Raw genomic sequence first — 15,879 nt, forward strand, 5'->3', positions numbered from 1 at the left:
CCACGTCAGGGCTAGCCATTGTTTATATAGTTACCAGATGAAGTATCTCAGCATAATGATATGTGGACTACATGTAACTTCAGACAGGTGAGCTAGAACTTTTAACAGGTCTAAAGGAAACTCAGTTATTATGTGTTAAGGCATGATACTAGGTATAAAGGAAATAATTGTAATGTGTCAATGCATGATGGATAAAAAGAGATAAATGATTGGTTTCCTAAAATTGCTTACAGATGTTGTGTTGAAAAACCAGTCAATTGTGAGGTCGGATGTCGGGTAACCACAGTCTGTCTCGCACTTGAAACTGCCATCATAATTTTTGCTAAGAACACAAGAAGAGGGGTAGTCTGCAATAAATAAACCCAATATTAACGATAATTCAAAAAACATGATTTTATCAAGCACATAGCAGTGTTGATCAGTAGTTCAGCAAGAGGCTCGCGGGCTTCAAAGGTCACCTGAGTTATACTATAGGTAGCTTATTTTATTGTTGAGATGTTAAGTGGAAATCAACATGTAAACAAAGTAAAATACAATACTTGTTATGTCACCAATGAAAATAACTTTACAATCTCTTCAAATTAATTATTTTTCTATTGAGAAATATGATATCAATTGTCAGTTTGCCTATTTTCCTCTTTGGCCTACCCCAGGGGTAGGTCACATATTTGACTCCTGTGGCCTTGAAAGTAGGTTAATGCCATTTATTGAAGGAAACTGTGTATCACCACATCGTACTATATTACTGGTTAAGTTCAATTACAAAATGTGTATCACTTATTCAGAAAAAGTTGTCCAAAGTTTAAACACGTTTGACCGCTGTGACATCAACGTCATGCATTTGAGTAATCTTCATAGCACTACATCGTAAAGGTACCTACTGGCATAATATCATCATTCTGGGCCTCTTGGTCATTCAGAAGAAGTTGTTTCAAGATTGTTATATATTTTACCACGGTGGTTTTAAAGAGCAAGGTCGTTTATTAGATGAAACGTTACGGCACTCCATGCCAGGTATCAACTTGTGTCAAATATCTTTGCTCTAGACCTCTTGGTTATTCGGAGCCTGATCAATGGTATTTACATATTTGACCCATGCGAACTTGGAAGTAGATCATGGCCATATATTTGGAACAACTTTATAGCACTCTGTCCCAGGTATCCACTGCCCAAATATCCGGACCATTGGTCCACCAGTTCTTCAAAAGTTGTTTAAAGAAAAAAGTTGAAACAGACAAAACACCATACCATAAGCTCACAGGCACTCACACTGAGAAAAAAAGACCTTGTAATATATCAGATGATATTTCAAGTTATTAAATCAACATTAATATATTCTGATAAATTTACAATCCAAGAGTGGTAATTAATTACAAATGTTTGTAGATTAGTCGTGCAAGGAATTATTTATTCCATGTGATCAAACACATTTGTGACAACTATAGTTTGATATGTATAGGACCTAGACCCCTGTGTTCCAATTGTTTTCAATTGAAATATTTTACAGAAAAGAACAGTTGTGGTTATAAGTTTAAATAATCAAGACACATCCAAATGACTCGACTGTAATATTAACTACTGAATTTCACCTGATAATATTACCCTTTTATACTCACAACCAAACTGGTCACTCTAGACTGGTTTGACTTTAGATTTAAACATTGCAATACTTTATAAATATACTGTTTTGTCTTGGAAAACTTTTTGGAATAATTGCATATCATAATGATGTTTAAATCACCCCTTTTCAAAATGTAGAACGATTTGTATACTCTCCCCATTCTATTATTATTTTATGTTCATGGTTCCAGATTTCCCGAAGGAGGTCCGTCTGATATTAACTTTTTTTTGCTTTTTCTAATCAACAAACGCTTGTTTTCTAACATGTACAGCAATAAGTCCACTAAATACATTAAAAACATGGCTCCAGAAAACTTACCTCTAACAACCAGGTTCACAGTTGAAGGGGACTGCCTAAGCAGTGTGCATTTCCATGTAGTTTCATCATCAGCCTTTGTAAGACTTGTAATAGTCATATATATCCCATTGGCGTCTGCTGATGCAGAATAGCGACTATTAGCAGAAGGACTACAACCACCTGGTATACAGGCTGATATGTCCCCAACAATGATGTCATTACTCCATTCTATATTTTGTGTAAATTCTGCAGATGGTAACGTACAGCTTAATGACACTGACTCCCCAGAAAATCCACACGTGTCTATAGTTAATGATGTGCCACAAATACCTACAATAGAGAAACATATGCGTGTATGAAGTAAACTAATACAAAATGCCCAAAGGGCCTGCATCACACAACTGGATATTTAGCATATTTTTACCATAGCAAAAATAATAATTAAAAAATAAAAGTAATTTAAAATGACTAACAAAAGATGTGAATGTCCCAATTGCCTTGTAAAATTAGTGTCAGTGTTTTAAATACTCTATAAATAGTAACGACTGAAATATGTACACTTTCAAAGTATTACAATATTTCTAGTTGATAAATGGAGAAATATACAGAAGCATTTTCACATGCAGTAACCTTTGAAACATGAACTCATCTGAGGTATATTTTACCAATGTAAACTTTATTTGTTTACAACAATTATGAAACAAGTTATTTCGATTTATATTAATCACTTTTGTTGGCCTGGATTTTAGCGCACAGGGGGGTCTTAATGTGGGAGAACATTGGAGTGCCCGGAGAAAATCCAAGTGGTCGGGCAGGTGACACCATACCTTTTCACGACCGATCAGGGAATCAAACCCCTGTCGCTTTTGTAAAATCCAAGTGCGCTATCCAATGCACCACCCAACCATCCACTCATATGATGTATTTTCATACTGAAACTGAATCGTGTGATTACAAGCTATACATAGCAAGTGACCTTGTCAATGACCTTTGAACACTGTAACACACAAATATCCGAGGTATTATAATTATCATACATAGTTGACAGATGATACTGAATTGATTGATTTTTTGTAGAGCAGGACAGAACATGGGCATCACTCTAGGCCTATTGGTTATTGACGCTGGACTGAAGGACGAGTGATGATATACCTCAAGCTCACTTGGCCAGGTAAGCTAAGAAAAAACGTGTGTGTTTCAGGTATCCCGACCTACCCTAGAGTTTACTGCCGACCTAGATATTATATTACCTACTTGTATCTAAGATTAATTTATTAGCCAGGCAAAGTTCACAGACACTCATTCAAATGTACTTTTTTCCTGTTCTGAGAGTCTGATATTATTCTTTAACAATTTATAGCCATGTAAGGTGTGAAAATGCATTGTAAAATTTGAAATAAAGCATCATATTAATTCCAGAACAAAACAAATTAATGACAATAAAGTTACTTGTTACCTGAAACACCCTTTTTATATTTTGGCCTAAAAATCACACATTTTTTTTTCAAATGACAATGAATCCTTAAAAAAGACACAACCCTGTATCAGATAGTTTTATAATACTCACTTCCTCTCAAGAAAAAACAGCAGAACAGCAGGAAGTATGTATTACTATGTTCCATAATAACCATGGATCCTAAAAAAATAAGGAGAAAACATATAACCATAATGTATTTGTTTCTATATTGTGATGAAAATGCAAAGAAATCTGCAATTATATAGAATTATGGGCAAGCATCCACTTTTCGTGTGGCCAAACAGATGACAGACAGTGTCAGAATGTTGACCGAATGATGATCACTCGTTTGCCAGACGCTGAATGAACATTTACACAAGCTGGACGATAAGGCCAGTTTTACTAATTGGAACAAACACTTTTAAAACGTTTTTTCAAGGGCCAATATACAGATCCCTGACCAGTAGAATAAACAGTTGATTAGGCGGCTTACTGTACTACTTGGTCGAATCACACTTATAATTAACTACCTGTATGTCAATCTGCTAAACCGCGGTCTAATCTTAGTCTATGTCTAAACAAAAGAATATATCTAAAACATTGACTAAACACTTTGAGTCATGTTGTATTTAAATTACATTAACTCGGGGGAATCTTACAATTAACATATTTCAAATACAAGTGGCAACAGATTATGTAAATGAATAACTGTTGATGATGTCACAAAAGAATCACCAACGGTTGTCCATAGATAGGTAAATGTAAAAAGAAGATTAAAACATCATTCAACAAATAAAGACATCAGTATTTTACTTTTTCCGAGACATTCAATGTAAGTTCTAGCTAACTTCGTTTACACAGTTTTTAAACTCACCATGTGATTTGTCTTACCTGTAAAAAGCAGGTAAGCTTATTACCTATAACTCCTACCCGTGAATATCATTGCCAAACGGCATTATAACCAACCCTCGAACTTTAACAGGTGTTTAGTCTGCAAAATACAGTATGGTTTTTTTTTGTTTTTTTTTTGTTGTATTTATCTTTTGGATTACTATTTATATATCGCAGTAAAGTTTTGGAAGCTTCCTGGTCTGGAATTTACTTTTTTTCAAACTGGGCACTTGTTTTTCAAACTGAGAGTAAAGTTATTTTCAAACTGAACGTTTACTTTTCAAACTCAATGTTATTTTTTTTTAAACTGAGTTTTTATTTTTCAAGCTGGATGTTTTCCTTTTATGAGCAGTGTTTAGATTTGAGGGCTGCTGTTTAGTTTTATATGGACCTATTGCTTGTCGGGTACTTTCTGGACTGCCGACTGTTCCAGAGCGCTAATCTGTGAAGTTGCTGCTCTGTCTGCCTTATCTGGTCGCTGTGCATCAGTGACAATCAACTCTGTATACGTTTTATCATAAGCAAGTAGATGGTATGCAATTGAAAACGTACATATAAAGAACGGTTCAGATGATTTGGTACTGAAACCTTGCGCTGGAGCCAGTTGCCGCCTAGGTGAAGGGGATACAAGTCCCTCGGCGTAATCAACTGGGCAAAGTCGCGAAGGGCCATCAACCCTGGGCGGACAAGCGTTGGGGATTAACTTGTCGATCGGCAGCTAACTTATATACTGTACATTGGATATCACTGACAGTCCAGGATACCTGGATGCCACATGCTGTATGTACGATTATTTCATGAATGACAGTTTAGAAGTAGAACGTGTTACGTCCGAAAAATAGTATTTACAATCACGTCAGATCATTAGGTGACAATCGGTCTGAATAAAACAATTATTCAATTGCAAGCTAAAAATAGCTAACGTCTCTGAGTAACACGAGGCTATCTTGCAGTTATTGAAGCAGCCCACGGATTTGGGGATGCTGAGTTCTTTGCACTAACCATTCTTGCTATATTTCGTACTTGAAGTCAGAAAGTTTGCATAAAATTCACAATCAAAAATTGACTGCTTTCGATTACCTAGTAACAGGTGGCGCTGCATTTACATTACGTAATGCTTAGTCAATTAAAGGTGAGGACGAACTACTTTGACGAGTAACGGAGATGTCTGAAGATCTACAGATTTTTGATTTGATAAACATTGTTAGTTTATAAGGAAATAGTTAACAAAACAAAACTTCTTGTCTCCAATTATCGTAGTAAAAACATGTGTCCTGTTTGCCTTCGATCTTGACAGGTATTACGAAACAAACGGCACAGAACGATTTCTTTAAATGTTAGAGAAATAGATCCAATCATTATAATATCAGAAAGATCTCATTAGTACTTCATGTGGCCATCTTGATTTTATGATCACTCTCCAAAACATGAACAACTCCATGGTCCCGCCAGAACTTCCTGGGAAATAGCGATAGCAAATATTCACTGTCAAAGTCCAAGATGGCTGTCTGTCGGACATTTTGTTTATCGGATCACTCAAAAGTAAACATGCACAACTTAACACCAAGGGGAACCTACATATCAAAATTGAGAAGGATCCCTCCAAAGCCTCCTGAAAAATAGCGTTAACAAATATTTACTGTCAAAGTCCAAGATGGCCGTCTATCGGCCATTTTGTTATTCAACCAGAGTCAAAAGTGAACATGCACAATAACAGACACAGGGGAACCTACATGTCAAATTTGGGAAAGATCTTTCTAGACATCCTGGGCCTCATGGTTATTCAAAAGAAATGTTTCAAGATTTTAATCATGTTTGAACCCAGTGATCTTGTATATAAGTCAAGGTCATACATTTTGACAAACTTGGTAGTCCTTCATGCCAGCATAATTCTTGGCTTATGCCATCATCCTGGACCTTTGGGTAATTCATAAAATGTTGTATAAAGTTTGTTTATATATCACAAAACTAGACCTTTTGTTAATCAAGATGAGGTCATTTAAAGGTATATACATATTTGACTAAATGTGACCTTGAAAAAAGTTCAAGGTCATTATAATTGAAAAACTTGATAGCCTTTCATCCAAACATATTTTTTTATCATATTTTATTTTTGATTGTTCACATGTTAGTACACAGTGGAGTACATGCCCCATTGTATTACATATTGTCTCGCATACTTATGAATTCTAGCTTCTTTTTCGTTTTGTTTCTTGTTCATGTTCAATAGCAACTGCTTGCGTTCTTTTTATTAGTTAGTAACTAATTCTAGATATGATAAACATCGATAGCAAAAATGAGCAAAATATGGATTGAAATTCAATTAATCAATGTTTAATGCTGTGCTGATAACGGCCTACTTCGCTACTACTTGGTCGGTTTGCTCGGGAATATGACAGGATACATTGAGTTTCAATTAGCTTATAGTATGATATTTCAGAACAAACACCGCCAATAGTTGGTATGGTATGCTTGTTTCTGCATGAGTAAATATATTTCTTTATGATGATGATACACATATTCACACTTTCATTTGTCATCTATTCTGTATATAAAGGAAACAGTTGACCATGGAAAATCTATATTACAATTAGTTACAAATTGTTGTCTTAAAATTGACCATAACGCACGTGTATGAGGACAATCCTAACATAAATTCATCAGCGTTTCTCTATTTACCGTACACATATTACAAATTTCTGTTTTTGTAATGTTTCTTTTCATTAGTCTAGAGTTTGTATAGAGTATTCCATGTAGCAATATAAATTGAAAATTAAAATGTTGTGTCATCTGTTATATTGAAAGGTAGCATGAAGTATATCTTCCAACTGTCATTTGTTATATCTAATCCCATTTTTTCTTGCCATTTTTGCATAGATGAAATAGGGAGGTCTTGATATTGATTGACCAATACTGCATACAAGTATCTAGTTATCTTTTCTTTCCCTTTTAGTATTGTATATATTTGTTTTCTGTTACATCAATAATGTTCGTGTATGTTTTAATAATATTTTCCCATGAATTTGGGATAGATGCTAGTAAGCCATAGTACTCAACGAAGTTAATTTGGATATCATATTGAAGTTTAAATTGATTCACATCAATAAATTCACCCCTGTCATTAAAGTCTTTAATGAAGAAAATGTTATGTTCTACCCACCTTTGATACAGTACACACTGTTTGTTTATCTTAATTTTATTGTTAAACTATATTGGTTGTGATAGTTTTTTCTGACGGGGTTGTGGGTGGAGAACGCTCTATAGAAGCCCATATTTTAATAATATTACTCCAGAAAGGATTGAAGTAATCATCTGCTATGTTGTTTATGCCCTCGCTATTCATGTACCAAATTGACTAACCCCAATTTTTTTGAAGTTTTCAGAAATTAAAGTTGTCCAAGGAGAATTGTTGTTGGGGTCTAGTATTTTGTTTATCCATGTCATTTATAGAGCTTGGCAGTACGTTTTCACATGAGTGAGTCTAAGGTCTCCATTCTCGTATGAGTTTATTATAAAATTTCTTTTAATCCTGTCAATTTTCCCTAACCATAAAAAAGGGGGATTTTTTTTTACTTTGTTTTTCAAATACTACATAAACATAGCAAGTGCGACTCCTTATGGAAAATAACGATCGGATTTGGCTGAAATAGATTCATATATTGATTAAATCTAAGATAATCATCGGTATTTATACCTGTCTGACCAACGTTTTGTTCAGCAATTTCCCTCTACTAGCTCATGCGCATATCACACCATTTATTTGTAAACAAAAAGACTGGCCGTGTGAAGTAAGGAGCTTTAATTTTCCTCTGTGATTCCAAACAATATTCTTTTTTTTGCAAGTATTCTTCCCCACAACCCCCCTTTGCCCCTAGCCAAACTACATGGGTTTTTTCAATCCAGAGCGTTCAGCAAAATAATCTAAAGTAACAAATGTTTCCTTCATATATTGTTCATCATCTTCAAGACAGAGTGTCGAATCATCTGCATATTCTGAATTATTTTTAAATGAAGAAAACCCATACAACAAAAAAAAACCAGAACAAGCTGATAAGATGGAAGTTATTTCAAATTCTTTAAAAAACATGGGAAAACTTAAATCACCTGGTCTAGACAGTAATTTTTTCTTCAATGAACATCTTATAAATTCTCTTAACAAACCATCAATATTTGCTTCTCTACTGTTGTATAGTTCCTCATAAAATTTAGTTTGTTCTGTTATTATTTCTTTAATATCCGTAATCACATTATTTTCATCTGTTGATAATCTAGGCATGAGCTTTTCGGTATAATGACGTTTTTCTAGGTTACAGAAGTATTTTGTGCTTCCCCCCCCCCCCCCCCCCCCNTTGCCTTTGACCTTAGAATCATCCCTTTAATATCGTTTTCCCTTGTATTCTTAAGTTCAAGTTCTGCTATTTCTATGTCTGCACTAATATCGTATTGTGTTTCATCAGAATACAACTTACTTAGCTTCTCTTCTAATTTTTCTTCAGTACAGTTTCTCATTTTCTTAAGATATGAACAATATGTAACAGTTATACCCCATATCATTAGTTTAATAGTTTCCCATAACAGTTGGTCGTCAATTAAATATATGGTGTTATTTTGTTCACCAGGTAATCTATATTGATGCAATGTTTCCACAATACACTGTTTTACCTTTTGTACATAATTAGCATCGCGCAGTAAAGTATTGTTGAATTTCCAGGTACCTTTTCCTCTCTGCTGTTCAATTGTTTTAAAAGAAACAGAAACTGGAGTGTGATCAGATCTATAACTTACCCCAATGTCTGTATTTGAAACACATGATACTAAATCAGAAGATATCAGAAAATATTCTAGACGTGTTTTGTATGTGGACACCACCATGTATATCTTTTTGTATCTGGTTAACCAATTTTGTTCAACTTTATCTGTGAAATGCGTGTCAATAAGAACAGAGATATCGTAGTTGATTCTACACTTGTCAAAAATGTCGCATTTTTTTATAGTAGTTGATGCTAGTCCCTGGCAATTAAAGCAGCCTATTTATAAACTACCCATGGTCATTATTGCCAAAAAATAACTTGGTAATAACTTTAAGAACAGTATCATACAGCAATGAAACAGATAATAAAGTAGTATTGAAACGCGACATTGAACATTTTCTCAAAAGTTTAACCAAAATGACCCCCCCCCCCCTCCTTACCCCTCATACACACCATACTTCCATTCAATAGGTTCTTTCAGAAAAGTCAGCTCAACATCCTATTATAAATTTGACAATTAATATATGCTTATATTATAAACAAAATCAAAGTTTCTGTTTCCGTGACCATGTAACCAATTTATGCAATGTAGTGTATGAATACCTACAACGCTACAGTGAACTATCACAGTAATATATGAATGTATCATGGTATGTTTTAGTAATTTAAGATATTGCAAAGGTACTGAAAAAAAAATAACTAAATAAATAAATAAATGAATGAATAAGCAAAACAGAGTTATGTTCTGTCTGTTTTTTTTCTCTGTTTTTTTTTTAAGCTACGCAGCTGGGAGGTCAGTATAAAATCCACCACCGAGTTTCGGACAAAAAATGTCCCTGTGTTCATCACACATAGTCTTTCACTCGGGGTTGATTGGACACCACCTCACAACCTCATAACTAAATATAGTGCATTATAGTTGTATTTTCGTGGATTCTGGAAGTAAATTGGTATTAGCTTAGCTTAAATACCCTATATAGATATATACACAAACCAGTTCCTGCACGGCCATTATATACACTATATCACCGTGATATGAATGCTACTGTTCTTACTCGTTTGAATATCCACACACGCACCTATATAATCCTTACTTACAATATTACCAACACATTATACTCACACTATGCACTCCAAATTGTTTCGCCCCAATAAATTGACTAGTATTGACTAGCCGCTCGTGTTGACCTCATAATCGAATATTCCATTTTAATTTTACCTGTACATGTGTTCCGTGTTTACTACACTGACACAGATATTTATTATTTCTGACTGACATCTGTATTTCATATGTGTCGTACATGTACTGACATTACCATCTGTCATATATATATATATATATCCAATCTATACGTGTCATACGCGGTTCCCGTATATATGTAGGCCAGCACGTCTGACCCCTCATGTTACCATCGTAATGCGACCTTTCTATTGAACAATGTTGTGTTTCTCACCTGTATAAGTTCGACATGTATACACGTTATCTCCACACGAGAGGTCAGTCAACACGTTAACGAGCTAATACACGTATATTCTACAGATGTGCATTTGTGTGCACCACATTAAAAGATAAACTGTGATTTGTCGTATAATGAAATAAAGTATGATTATACAGACATTCCCGATAGTGCGGATGCCACCCCTACACGTTTTCTGATTACATTTTAATGCGTGAAAGTCTAAAAAGTGTACATTTTACTTTCAGTATTAGAAAGAGGATATATCTTTGTGCAATTAATCTCTGATTTTATAAACACGCATGTATTAACACTCGGAGACATATATGTAAACGTTTCTATGAAAAAACCCCAAAGCAAATAGAAAGCATGTTCGTTATAATAATTCTTAAATAGAGTTATCCCCATATTTTAATATATGAAAAACGTATACTGTCATGTTCGCTGAAGTATTTTGTTTTGATATCTATTTCGTACGTGTACTGACATAATACTAGCATTGGACGACTGGTACCCGTACGTGTAGGCGTGCGCGACTGACCCCCCCTGTTGATCTCGTAGTGCTACCGTACTGATCAAGGTTATAGGGAATTAAGTTGAACACGTACGTGCTATACACAAAATGATTATTTCTATATTACAAATAAATATTATCTAAAATAGGCAGGACTAACAGGTCAAATACGCTGTATATATTGAGATAATGTTTTATAAGAACCGTTGAGGTATTGGTTTGCACTTGAAGCATATGTTAAAAACTAGCCTCAAATTATCAATAATGCTACTCGGCACATAACTTCACTTCTCATGATGGTCATCAAGATCGGTCAGCCAATTATCCTAGACATGAAAATCAGATTCAATTTAACATAATCTGAGCATGAGTAAACTCCACGTGCATGCAGCACATATACCTACGTTGATGGTTTTTTTAAACATAATTTATATTCCCGTTTGTTTCTATCTAGTATTTTGTGAGCGAATGTTTTTGAAAGTTACTATTTTCGAGACCGGAAAATGCAACCAATAAGCCGCATTGACAAAAACCACTCACCACGTCCACACGCTTCAGCTTGTCATACCGTAGGTATATTCTTCATCCAAACATGCTACTAGCCAAATATTAACGTATGGGACCTCATGTGTTTTTTTTTAGTAGAAGTTGTTTTATGATTTCAAACATATTTGACCCATGCGACATTGACTAGCAGTCAAGGTCATTTATTTGAATAACCTTGGTAGCCCTGCATCCTAGCATACTCCTGGTCAAATAGCTTCACCCTGGGCATTTTGGTTATTCAGAAGAAGTTGTTTGTTTTTGTTTACGACAATCGACCCCCATGACCTTAAATATGGGTAAAGGTAATTTATATGAACAAACCTGAAATCCCTTCGTCCCAGTTTGCTTCTGGCCTTGTGGTTATTAAAAAGAAGTTGTTTAAAGTAAACTATTGACGCCGGGTGACGTCACAGCAGAAAAAATATTATAATAAGAGGGTTTCCACCTTTGACTATATCATACTAAACGATATCAGTTTGCTTAGTGAAAGAAGGAAAAAGTCGACACATGGGAAAACAATATTATAATAGGCGATTTATCATAATAACAGACATCTTAATAAGTGGGTTCCACTGTATTCATGTACAGAGTCATCGTAGACCAGCATACATTTTTATAAGAATATTTCAGTCTTTGCCATATTTTCGTACTATTAACAAATGCATTTTGTTTCTATGTATAATTTTGAGAGAAAAAAAACAGTCACTAAATTTGATCAACAGAATCTGTTGACGTATTTATAAACTTCAAACTGCCGATGTGATCCATTAATATCAAATTTAAAAGTGGACTAAAAGACAGCTACATGGAACATATCAGTGTTTGATTCAAAATAATCTATACAAAAAAAGTATTACCCATGTGACCTTGAACGTCAAACAAGGACATTGAGCCGAACAGACTTTATATCCTCTCATCCCAGTATGCTGCAACATATTTGACCCATATGTGATCATGAAAATAGGCGCAGGTCATTCATTTAAACACACTTGGTAACCCTTCATCACAGAATGTCACTGGCCAAATATCATCACCCTAGGCCTAGGCCTGCTAGTTATTCAGAATAAATCATTTAATGGTTTTAAAACATGTTTGAACCCTGTGACCTTGAATATAAGTCAAGGTCATTCATTTGAACAAACTTGGTAGCCCTGCATCCTAGCATGTCACTGGCCGAATAGCTTCACCCTGGGCATTTTGGTTATTCTGAGGAAGTCATGTAATGCTTTTTACACATGTTTGACCACTGTGATTCTGAATACAAGTTGAGGTCATTCATTTGAAGAAACTTGGCAGTTCTTTAATCATCATGTTACCGACTAATTATCATCACCCTGGGCCTTTTAATTATTAAGTAGAAGTTGTTTAAAGGTTTTTAAACATATCTGACTCGTTACCTTGAATTTCAGGTCAAGGTCATTCATTTGAACAAACTTGAGAGCCCTGTATTGCAGCATGTTACTGACCAAATACTACCACCCTAGGCTTCTTGGTTATACAGAAGAAGGAAGTTGTTCAAATGTTTTAACATCTTTCACCCCTGTGACTTGGGATATAAGTCAAGGTTATTCATTTTAACATACCTGTTAACGCTTCATTTCATCATGTTACTGACCAAATAGCATCAGCCTATTAGTTATGCAGAAAATGTTGTTTAGGGGTTGTTTAAGACAATTGACCCATGTTACCTTGAAAATGGATGAATGCAGTTAATTTGAACAAACTCGGTAGTCCTTTATCATAGCATGCTACTTGCCAAATATCAAAACCATAGGTCTCTTGGTTATTCAGAAGAAGTTGTTTAAAGGTTTTTAACGTATTTGACTCATGTGACCTTGAATATGAGTAAAGGTAATTCATTTGAACAACTATGGTTGCCTTTATCCCAGCATGCTACTGGCAAAATATCATCATCCTTGGTTTTTGGGTTATAGAGAAGAAGTAGTTTAAAGGTTGTTTAACATATTTTATCCCTGTGAACTTGGATATACTTCAAGGTCATTCATTGGAACAAACTCGTTAGCCCTTCATCCAAGCATGCTACTGACAACATATCATCACCATATGCCTCTTGGTTATTCAGAAGAAGTTGTTTAAAGGTTTTTAACGTAATTGACTCCTGTGACCTTGAATATAAGTAAAGGTAATTCATTTGAACAAACTTGGTAGCCCTTCATCCAAGCATGCTACTGACAACTTATCAACACCATATGCCTCTTGGTTATTAAGAAGAAGTTATTTAAAGGTTTCCAAACATATGTGACCTCTGACATTGATTTTAAGTAAAGGTTGTTTATTTAAACAAACTTGGTAGCCCTTTATCCAAGCATGGTACTGGCCAAATATCATCACCCTAATCCTATTGATTATTCTGAAAAAGTAGTTTAAAGGTTTTGAACATATTTGACCCCTGCCACCTTAAAAATGGTCGTAGGTCATTCATTTGAACAAACTTGGAAGCCAAACTTGTTGTTTTTTCTGCCGGAAAAGGAAAAGTTAAATAGTTCTTGAAAAACGAACATGCTGCCATACTTCCAAGAACGGATTTTAATAAAAATGAGCCGAACTTTCCCCGGTCTCCCCTAATTGTCATGTCGGCCTTAGAATCTCATTAGAGGTTGTGTTATATTGTTCTTCCTCGACTTGCCAACTTAAATAAAGTTCATCTTATCTCATGCTGAATCAGTAAATATTAGAGATCAACAAAAACAACGCTCTAGTTAGGCTTTTCATATTTGCTTATGTACACATTCAATATATTAAAATTACATATATATTCCGATATTTAATAAAGGTTTTTGCTTATGACTTACCAGGGGGTAGGCATTCGGTGTAACCTTTACATTTATATTTATAGGGGGGTTGATGAACCTGAACTCTCGTAAATTGTTAATTTTCAAGTTTTAAAAGAGTCTGAGATTTAGAAATCGACACACGCGACGGTGACATTTAATTTACATAAAATATAATCTAATGCATCTATTGTTCAAAACAGTTTAAACAAATTATAGCGTTTAAGAAACTTAATTGGAAATGTTAACATGTTAAGGTATTTCATACAGGGTCATGTCAGTGTATATAGTATGTGATGGACTCATCACATTTCCTCAAAATCTAAAACAAATACGGAAGTTAATAATTAATGAAGCTAACAAGGCTATTGGTACAAGTCAAGTAAGGTTACCTGAGTGGGAACATGTAGTGTTATGAATGGTGTACAGGTAAGAAATCACTTGATTTGCATGCTTTTTTTCAAATCTCAGTCAGCCTTGTTTGCTTTGTGCTCAGTTGTGATTTTTTCAGTGGAAATATATGCCATAATTCTGACTTGACAATTTTATAACATTTCTTCTCCATAATAGTGAATACATGGATACTTCAAAAAAGCATGTTCAAGTAAGTTTCTCATTAATTTTAGTATTCATTGCAATTTCGCACCACTCAAATTCTGCATTTAAAAGTTACATTTCAGATAAAATAAACAATATTGTCGACAATGATTTCTGCAAATGTCATTATTGATATTGTTCCTGACATGGGTACACGTAGCAAATTCCATACTTCATCATTTTTAGGAAAGTTATGAGCCCATATACCTTAAGTGATCCATTTAGCATAAAGAAACGTTAATTAGTACACCAACAATTCTTTCATAATTACAGTAAAAAACTGTTCCGGAAGAACTGGCATAGCATCATAACATAATTACTTACCTTATATATATATGAACGTGATGTAGGATGACTTTAGAAATAATGTTTGAATCACATGTAGAGCCTCAGAATATGTCAATGTCGCTTGGTCTACATGCTCGTTTATTTCTCATCCAGCACAGAGCTTATCCACGGCAGTAGGCGGGACAAAATGGCGGCATAACAGGCGGAGTTTAGGGCGGAGTAATACTTAATAAAGGCACCTATTCAAGAATCAGACCCAGAAGCACGTGTTACATAATACATGACTAGACAAAACGGTTATTTCTTAGTCGGTAATCAAATTACAAAATAAGCTCAAGAACTGTACGTACTGGTACGAAATAAGATGAGGTATTCAAGTCCTGGCGATCGGGATATTTTTCATTTCTCTGACATGCAGGTCTACACTAACTGATAAAAGCCAAAACTACGTACGATGATGAATTTGCAGAGACCAATAATATTGCATTCTCGAGACGAATACATCTGTATTTCCAATAATACACATAAGGGATGGACATGTAACTATGCAGACATTAACGCAGTGATTATAAAGACATTGACCCTATATCAAATTGACTTACAGTACATAATGTACAATCTCTACATAAATTAGTTTTAAAAATATAATAAAGCGTATGCAACAGTAAA

At 34.6% G+C, this 15,879-nt stretch overlaps 1 long non-coding RNA gene across 1 annotated transcript; it reads right to left on the bottom strand.

Annotated features, from left to right (window-relative positions):
* Positions 1 to 2,129: 2,129 nt before the first annotated feature.
* LOC110450901 lies at positions 2,130 to 15,334 on the bottom strand. The gene is made up of 3 exons (XR_002463019.1): positions 15,247 to 15,334; positions 3,486 to 3,554; positions 2,130 to 2,248 (listed from the first exon to the last, which is right to left on the bottom strand). It is a non-coding gene; the product is annotated as an uncharacterized LOC110450901 (long non-coding RNA).
* Between the last annotated feature and the right edge of the window lie 545 nt (positions 15,335 to 15,879).

Source organism: Mizuhopecten yessoensis, unplaced genomic scaffold (genome assembly GCF_002113885.1).
Source record: "Mizuhopecten yessoensis strain PY_sf001 unplaced genomic scaffold, ASM211388v2 scaffold587, whole genome shotgun sequence".
NCBI lineage: Eukaryota > Metazoa > Mollusca > Bivalvia > Pectinida > Pectinidae > Mizuhopecten > Mizuhopecten yessoensis.